This window comes from Triticum dicoccoides, chromosome 2A, assembly GCF_002162155.2.
Source record: "Triticum dicoccoides isolate Atlit2015 ecotype Zavitan chromosome 2A, WEW_v2.0, whole genome shotgun sequence".
NCBI lineage: Eukaryota > Viridiplantae > Streptophyta > Magnoliopsida > Poales > Poaceae > Triticum > Triticum dicoccoides.
The window spans coordinates 622441519-622451438 of record NC_041382.1 but is presented as its reverse complement, the minus strand read 5'-3'; the positions used below and the strand labels follow the sequence as shown (position 1 = coordinate 622451438).

At 46.7% G+C, this 9920-nt stretch overlaps 1 pseudogene; it reads left to right on the top strand.

Annotated features, from left to right (window-relative positions):
• The window catches only part of LOC119358017, a 13669-nt pseudogene extending 4076 nt beyond the window's left edge, over window positions 1–9593 (top strand).
• The last annotated feature ends 327 nt before the right edge of the window (window positions 9594–9920 follow it).

Here is a 9920-nt window from a genome sequence, read left to right as displayed (position 1 = left end):
TCTAAACTAATGACGCCATGTCATCTAAATGGTGATTAGTCGCCGGTGCTAAGCGAGACGCAGCGGCGCTCCCCGTCCGGCCATCTCCGGCGACGAGAGCAAGCGTGGCTGGGCTCTACGTACTCAGGGCGACGCGACGTTTCGGGTGGTGGATGCGGCAGGTGCGGAGGCTGGCTTTAGCGGCGGCGACGACGAGCTTTGGCGGAGGCCGGAGCTCGGATTCGGTCACGCGCGAGGCTGCGGCGCATTAGCCAGAGCGCAGAGGGGCGCATCGGGATCCTGGGGACCCGGCGAGCACGCAGGAGCTACTGGAGCGAGCGGAAGAGCTCCGGGGCGCGAGGTTTGTTGGCCATGGCGATGGCTGGAGCTCGGTGCTTGCGGGGACGATGGCTACGGCGCGGGAACGAGCAGGAGAGGAGGGGGAAAATGAAGGAGTCCTCACAGCGAAGTCGTTGAGCATCTCAGACGGCTTAGGGACGGCTTGGAGACGGTGAATTGGAGCTGGCGATCTTCGGTGCCCGTCGGTGAAGACGACGATGATGGCGTTACTGTAGGGCTCCCGGCGTCGTGTGCATTGACGAAGACGACGTATGCGACGAGTGCAGAGCTTCCAGACAAGTGGGGAGGCGAGCGGAGGCCACTAGGCACGGCGGCGGTGAGCTGCGCGTTGCAGGTGTGCTCGGGCGGCTGCGGAGAGAGAGCCAGAGCGGGGGGGAGAGGCCAGAGAGGCGGGGGAGTGGGCGAGGGGGTGCTGGGCGTCTCTAGGCGCGGACTAGGACGAAGGAGCGGCCTCCAGCGCGAAGCAGGAGGTGGAGGGCTCCGCGGGTGCGCGCCCGTGTTCGCTCCTGCCTACCGGAAGGAGGAAGACGACGAGCGAGGAGGTAAGTGGGCTGGGCCGGCTTCTCTCGTGGGCCAGGTGGGTAGGCTGCTTAGGTGAGCTCCTGTTTCCTTTTTGTTTCTGCTGTTTTTTTTATTTAATCTTTTGCCACTGTTTCAAAATTCAAAACAGTGCCAAAACACTCTAAGATATTTTATGTTACCTCTCTGGACTATTCCAAAAGTACATAAAACATTTCAAAGCATTTGAAAATATATTCATTATGTATTATGAATATATCCCCAAATTCAAATAGATTATTGATTTAAATTCAGAGACCAAATAATTCCTTAAAAATGTTCCAGAATTTTGGTTTGATATATAACTCTTGCCAAAATTCACAAAACTATTTTTAGGGCATTTTGGATTCACAGAATGCTATTTAAAGGGTTCTTGCCCTTCTTTTAAAATAATTTATGAGGCTTTGAATATTCCTCATTTCAATTTCTTGAATTAAACATGATGCATGCTCACTGATGCAACTATTACACTCAGATATTCTAGGGCTGTGACAACTCGCCCCCACTAAACAAGAATCTCGTCCCGAGATTCAAGACATGAGGTAAGAAGACAGAGGGAACACAAAGCTAGCACAATCTTCACAATCCAGGTTGCACTTCATAAGAATGTTGATTCGATCATTACCTTTGCCTCGACGTCTTGCTCTGAGAACTCCATCCAACACGATGATGACAAAAAGAAACTCTATAGGAATCGATCTTCTCAAAAATCAAGCGATACATGATAAACTCATGGAATGAGACGTTGATTAATCTCTTGATCTAAGAGACAAACACACATCAAGAGGGATGGAGAGAACAAATGATGGAAGTTCAATTTGGTAGGAAACACTCCCACGCTTGAGTAGGATGGTGCATAGGTTTCAAGGTAGCGAGGAGTTGATTACCATGATTCCATAACAGGGCACCTCAGGGGCGACGACTCGTAGAATTATTCCCTTAAGTGGCAAAAAGAATTACTTTTGATTTGGAGATCATTGAAACTCTTTATACCAGCCTAAGGCAATCACAATCGATCATTTGAAGGAGTTCAAAAGAATGACATACTTGGACTAGAAAGGATGATGTGGACTCCCTTGTTGAAGACAATGCAATGGATGATTTTGCTTATCATCGGAAATGGATGGGACCCATGGTAAGTCCACTTTTGAAGATGCTCCTAAACAACAACTACTGAGGTGCAAGCTAGGAACAAAATGCAAACGTTGGGAATGATTCTGGTAACTGGGGAAGAACTCAACAGTCGAGAGTGAGTCCACTGTTTGAAAAGGTTATAACATAACCAAGGAAACTGGAAGCAAATCCCAGTTAACGCCAACGGTAAAACCTGGTGCTTGCGCTTGCTCTCAAGAACTTGAGCATCTCCATATTCATCAAGGTTTTACCAATATCCGTGTCAAGGATCCTGGCAACACAACATACCACCATGATGAATGGTGATGGGTGATGCAGATGCAAAGGAAGATAACACTTTCTCAGATTTCACCTTAGCGAGGCCAAGGGAACAAAATCTGGATGCTCGACCAAGAGACATATAGCACTCCACCTCTAATGTTCTCCTTGATGTGCTAGTGTATCCTATTCATAGATATGGTTTGATATATAGAACATCAAGTAAAAGGTCGGACTTCGGGAGCACAAGAATCCGTAAGGATTAACTATGGAGGTAAATCCTACGAAATCCTCATGGGGAGGTGGCCAACTTTCTTCAATCGAGATACTACAATAATAGGTCTTTCGGCTGGATGTGTTGGTCACGACATCCACTTTACCGGTTATCAAGGGACCAAAATTATAGTTCTTGGAAAATGCTCCAAACATCATATCTGCCTGAGATTCAGATCTGGTTGGTGTCAGGATATTCCAGACTCATCGAGTCTAGAAAGGAAAATGAAAGATTGCAACACAAATCGACGAGAAGACATTGCGAGATTCTCGGGGAATGAACTGCGATAGCAAGCTCCAAAACATGAGTTGGTTCTGCTACAACATGTGAACACGTTGTCCCAGACAAGTATGACCACATAGTAGTCTTATAATAAAACACTACCGAGTTCTGGTGGGGAACCATCATTGAGGATATCGAAATCTTGTGCATGACCTAGGATAGCACAACAACTTCTTTTCCTGGAACAGGTCAATCAGTGGCTTAGTGTGCTATGGAATTCATATGGAATGAAGATGATCAGTCTATCAGACCATGGAATACTTCGCACGTGCATGACTGACTTGGGATGATTCAAGAGGAAGAAAAACTAACTTTCTCAAACTCACGGCGGCAACTTGCACCAAATGCACGTGAATCAGAGGAAGTCACTTCTTTCATCCAACATATGCTTCATGAGCTAGCATGAAGAGATGCTTTCAAAAGTTTCCAACACTCGCTTAATGTTTGACAAAATCATGGAGAGGACATGGATGTTGTCGATGGGCTCAACAACAATTCATCCAGGTTTCCATATAAATGGAATTCCATAATTAAGTGAACAATGTGATAGTATTGGTCAGACCAAAGGATGTAATGGTGTATGCTCGAGGAACGACCATGAGTAAGACAACATTATGAATATAGTTGGCTCTAACTTGATTTGACGATAGCCCACACTCAAATCAAGGTTTGGACAAGATGATAGATTCAACAACCGATCACGAGGAACAATCGATGAAGGTATCATCTCTCGTCAACACACACACAAGATATCCCCTTTGGAGTGAACTAAGTGGATTAAGCTTTTTTCTTCCAACTCTCCAAGTTGTTATTTAGCTTGACCAACTAGCTCAGGGGTATCCAACACAGATTCTTGGAGAAGGAGTGGTTTACAAGAAACCAACTTGATCACGAACTCAACATAGCGGTCAGGTGACAACCTGGTAACACTTCCGAGAAGATATTCGGAAATTCACGAACCATCGATATGTTACGAAGCTCGAGAACAATCTTGCTTTGCAAGGCAAGACGATGTGACCAATAGAGCAAGGGTTTGACACAATCCCAACTCATTGATCGAATAGTGCACCAGAAATAAGGACAAGGTAGCACGATCAATCCTAGAATAGTGATTCGATAACCAACATGCTAAGAATGATAATAATGTCCATAACTACCAAGAAACACAGTTGCTAGGAGTATTGATTTCACACATCATGGTTCACTCGTCGGCATTCCGGTTACAACAACACGGAACCGAGGAATGAATAATGATGGAGAGAAGTATCACTGTGTCAAGAGTTCGTAGGAGGCGGCGCAATTCTCATGACATTCCTGACATAAAGATGGTAACACTCCAAGGTAGAACAAAGCAAAAGCTGGATTGGCATTTTGATCTATGAAATACAACTACTTTGACCCAATCCTGGATATGGATGAGGTACTGGAGTTTTGTTTCTCCTAGTCATGCTGAACCAGAACGGCTTGACGGACCACAAGAATAATAGCCATCGATGAACATGATTGCAGACATACTCTTGACTATCGAATGATAGACAATGGTCGGAATACAGGTGAAGAGTAACAACTCAAGGAACATATAACATTTTGAGTTGTGATGCATAGATTAGTATGTCGAACTAAGTCCAACAGGTTTCTTCCAGATAACCCATGCGGAGAGATAGAATTGGCAGAGTCAGAATATAGAATGAAGAACTCATCAAGAGCACTCTAGTTGTGATCTTTTGGTTCAAAAGAACTTCTGCCATATTGGCTCATGGTATTGGAAGAACGATGTACCACGGGCCTCGAGGACTATCACAAGGTTACTAATATCTTAAGGGAACTAGCAAATACTAACAACACGAAGTAGGGTGAATATCGGGTTCAAAACCCAAGAGTAGAATGCCTACTACTAAGTGGCATCACGGGATGCTTTCGAGAATGGTGGCCAGATTCATCACACTGGGAACACAAAACATTGCTAGATTACTAGGTGACTCTCTAAGACACCTAGGGTCATAATAATAGCTCCAACATATATGTCGAGGCAGCAGAGTACCTCAACTCTCTGGCTAGTGTGCTTATTCTGACCAAAAGTACATCGGGAACGGAGGAAGGATTTGCAAATGCATCAGATTAGTTAGAAACCTGGAATGACCCGGACAGCATAACGGCTGTAAATGCTCAAAATGATTTGAGATATCCTGCAAAAATGGTGGCATAACCACTCAATATCACAATATCAAGGTTCTGAGGCCGGCTATGAACATATGGAGGTAGTAGGAACTGAACTGAGGCTTGAACTCAACAATCCTAGGCAACTACGGTTTCGTAACATGTCATCCTGAGAGATAGAAGAGAAGCCTAGTTCTTAACCCCGTAGAAAAGATAAGATGACTCAGATCAGAAGGTCATGAGGATAAGGAGTAAAAAGAGCCTTACGTTCCCATCCACAATCAATTCCCTTATATAACTAAAGCATTCTAGACACGACTTCGACCAGTTTGGCTTGGTAATCCTACAGGCAGTCAGGCTCTGATACCAAAGCTGTCAGGACCCCGATTCCAAGTCACATCGATCTAGCATGTAACACCTCATATCGCTTTGCGGCCTCACGCACGGTATTCCCACGGGTGTCGCCTTACTATGGCCCGGGACCGTTTGCGTCTTTTGGCTCACGTATATGATAGTGTCGCTAGCATCCATATGACAGAGAACCCGGGCCGACATGGCTAGTCGTGAACCCAAAGCGGCACCAACCTATGGGGACATGCATACATGTATCACATCGAGCATGTTGGTCAGCAGCGTGTGAATCCGGGCTGTAGCACTGGGCTAACAAGACTCCGGAAACCCGGGCTGTAGCAGGCTAGGCAGGACTCTGGATGTCACCGCGTGACATTTCCCCGAAGGGACAGACACATGAACAAAGTGAAACACATGCCGGCCAGTCAAGTGTCCTGAGCAGTAGTGCTGGGCTAGCAGGACTCCAGTGAACCGGGCTGTAGCGGACTACTATGGCTCATGGAAGCACAAGACAACATTTCCCCATAAGAGAGGCTACCAAGGATAAACAACTAGGTTGTCGGATCCCACATACACCAAGCATTTCAATCGTACACACAATATGCTCGATATGTGCAAATACAACATGGCATCACAACATAACTCTACGACTCAAGTATTTATTCATTAGACTCCGAAGAGCGAGATATTACAAACATGGGTCTCATGACCCAACATTCAGAGCATACAAGTCAAAGCACATGCGGAAGCTTAACTTGTCTGAGTACAGACAACTAAAAATGAAGAAGGCTGAGGAGCCTGACTATCTACCAGACCCTCCCAAGGGTACAAGATCGTAGCTGAGGTAACAAGCTAAACGTCGAAGCCCACGTGGAACTACTAGCAAGATTGAAGTCTCTCTGCAAAACATAAAATAAGCAAACGTGAGTACAAATGTACCCAGCAAGACTTACATCAGAACTAACTACATATGCATCGGTATCAACAAAGAGGGTGGTGGAGTTTAACTGCAGCAAGCCAACTTTGACTCAGTGGCTAACATGAACTACGACTGCAAGTAACTCTTTTGAGGTGGCGCACACGAGTCCACAAATTCACCATACCAATACACCACTATGGATCCGCTCCCGTCTCCCTGCGAGAACGCCATCCATAGCACTCACGCTTATCTTGCGATTTTTAGAGTATCCACTTTCACTTGTCTATGAACTATGCAAGGGGTCCAAGTTTCCATATCCGAGGAATCCGGCTATTCGAATAGATAATGATAACCCTGCAGGGGTGTACTTCTTCACACACGCTCTCGCCACTTATCGCCCTATACACGTCATGTACCTCGGCAACCTTCAAGCGGAAGCCGGGCGAGGGAGTCGGCCACGACCTGACTAACCAACAAGTCTCTAGTCCAGGTTTATCGCCTATTCGGGTTCCATCCGCAAGGAGATCCGGCCGGGGTGTAGCTCACGGCCCCAAACGATGTGTGCAGGGTTCCCAAGCCCACCATCCGGGTGCCACCTGGTACACCGTGCCACTGTGCCTAGTCTGTCCCAAGCCCACCTGTACTGGGTGCCACTTGGTAGACTACTAACACTACCTACAAACACCAGAAACTAGTTGCAACTCCTGGACAGAGATCGCGTTGATTAATAAGCTGAGAGGGGCCGAGTTACCGGAACCCAATGTGTGGTAGTAACTGTGCATGGATCACAAACACAGAACTCAGTCCTGAGAACGGCTGCAATGAGACAACCCACCATGTACTCCTACATGGCCTCTCACCACTACCTTTACCAAATCGTGTTCACACACTTAGATCTCAACGGTAGGACATGTTCACCACGTTCCAATTCATTCCTGATGAATCAGACCGGACTCAACTCTAAGCAGTAGCAGGCATGACAACAAGCATGAATGAGTAGGCACATCAGGGCTCAAACAATTCCTACTCATGCTAGTGGGTTTCATCTATTTACTATGGCAATGAGAGGTCATGCAGAGGAAAGGGGTTCAACTACCGCAGCATGTAACAGTTGAATCGGTGTTGTCCTGATGCAGTAAAAGAGAGCAGGAGCGAGAGAGTGAGATTGTATCAGAATGAACAAGGGGGTTTTGCTTGCCTAGCACTTCTGAAGATATTATAGCTCTTCATCGGTGTCATCGATCACGTCGTCGGAACCACGTCTATCGAGAGGGGACAAACACCGGCAATTGAGAAAGAACACAATCAATGTGATGCCACAATATGATGCATGATCATGACATGGCAATATGCTGTGATTTGAGCTAATGCATCTAGCTATGATTTAAATGAAGTTGGTTTGAATACATGATTCAAATTGCAACCCCATATATGATTGTTTAAATGCCCTTTATTTGTTTTGTCCAAAACAAAGGACAAACATTGTTCAAACATGCATGAAAATGGTACAGATGGATTCCTTGAATTTTTTTGATAATTTTTCATATATAATTTATTTCATTTGGAGTTACGGTTGATTTTCTATGATTTTTAGAAGTTTGAAGTATTTTCTGAAATTCATAAATCCTTTTCTGATTTATTCTAATTTCCAGAAAATAGTAACAACGTCCGCATGATGTCAGGATGACATCAGCGGTCAACAGACCCGGTCCTGGTCAAACCTGATCTTGGGGGCCCGCATGTCATAGACTCAGTGTTAAGTGGATATTAAACCGGGGCTAAATATGTGTGGGGCCGGCGTGTCAGTGACTGTGTTGGGGGGGGGGGCTAATTAAGCACATGCTTAACTCTAAACTAATGACGCCATGTCATCTAAATGGCGATTAGTCGCCGGTGCTAAGCGAGACGCAGCGGCGCTCCCCGTCCGGCCATCTCCGGCGACGAGAGCAAGCGTGGCTGGGCTCTACGTACTCAGGGCAATGCGACGCGTCGAGTGGTGGATGCGGCAGGTGCGGAGGCTGGCTTTAGTGGTGGCAACGATGAGCTTTGGCGGAGGCCGGAGCTCGGGTTCGGTCACACGCGAGGCTGCGGCGTGTTAGCCAGAGCGCAGAGGGGCGCATCGGGATCCTGGGGACCCAGCGAGCACGCGGGAGCTACTGGAGCGAGCGGAAGAGCTCCGGGGCGCGAGATTTGTCGGCCATGGTGATGGCCGGAGCTTGGTGCTTGCGGGGACGACGGCTACGGTGCGAGAACGAGCAGGAGAGGAGGGGGAAAACGAAGGAGTCCTCACAGCGAAGTCGTTGAGCATCTCAGACGGCTTGGGGACGGCTTGGAGACGGTGAATCGGAGCCGGCGATCTTCGGTGCCCGACGGTGAAGACGACGATGATGGCTTTACTGTAGGGCTCCCGGGAACGTGTGTGTTGACGGAGATGACGTACGCGACGAGTGCGGAGCTTCCGGACAAGTGGGGAGGCGAGGGGAGGCCACTAGGCACGGCGGCGGTGAGCTGCGCGCTGCGGGTGTGCTCGGGCGGCTGCGGAGAGAGAGCCAGAGCGGTGGGGAGAGGCCAGAGAGGCGGGGGAGTGGGCGAGGGGGTGCTGGGCGTCCCCAGGCGCGGACTAGGACGAGGGAGCGGCCTCCAGCACGAAGCAGGAGGTGGAGGGCTCCGCGGGTGCGCGCGCGTGTTCGCTCCTGCCTACTGGCAGGAGGAAGACGACGAGCGAGGAGGTAAGTGGGCTGGCTTCTCTCCTGGGCCAGGTGGGTAGGCTGCTCAGGTGAGCTCCTGTTTGCTTTTTGTTTCTGTTGTTTTTTATTTAATCTTTTGCCACTGTTTCAAAATTCAAAATGAATTCAAAACAGTGCCAAAACACTCTGAGATATTTTATGTTACCTCTCTGGACTATTCCAAAAGTACATAAAACATTTCAAAGCATTTGAAAATATATTCATTATATATTATGAATATATCCCCAAATTCAAATAGATTATTGATTTAAATTCAGAGACCAAATGATTCCTTAAAAATGTTCCAGAATTTTGGTTTGATATATAACTCTTGCCAAAATTCACAAAACTATTTTAGGGCATTTTGGATTCACAAAATGCTATTTAAAGGGTTCTTGCCCTTCTTTTAAAATAATTTATGAGGCTTTGAATATTCCTCATTTCAATTTCTTGAATTAAACATGATGCATGCTCACTGATGCAACTATTACACTCAGATATTCTAGGGCTGTGACGGCTTTGGTGTAGCTGGCCAAATCCCATATGGGTAACACCGAGTCTTGCAAGGATGAACTGGGGTTGTACAAATAGATGACTTACTATAGTTATATGTAGTCCGCTTCTAGGATGTTATTAAAAAGGGACAATTACATCCATGCCACTAGTTGTGTCACACCCGTTTGTTTTGCCCCTAAATTCAAAAAACCCTCAGTCTTGCCCAACCGCGTTTGCTGCACTTATGTTTTTGCCCTTCTATCACGTAACTTCAGTTTTAACGCATGTAATAGCTCAGTGAAATTCAGAAAACACGGATATTATGATGTTCTTGCGGCATGAACACTAGATTTTATTTTATGGCACGCGGCAGATTAATCTGAGTTTTGTGCCACACGTGGCTGCCAGTTGGTTTTCTTTTCGGATA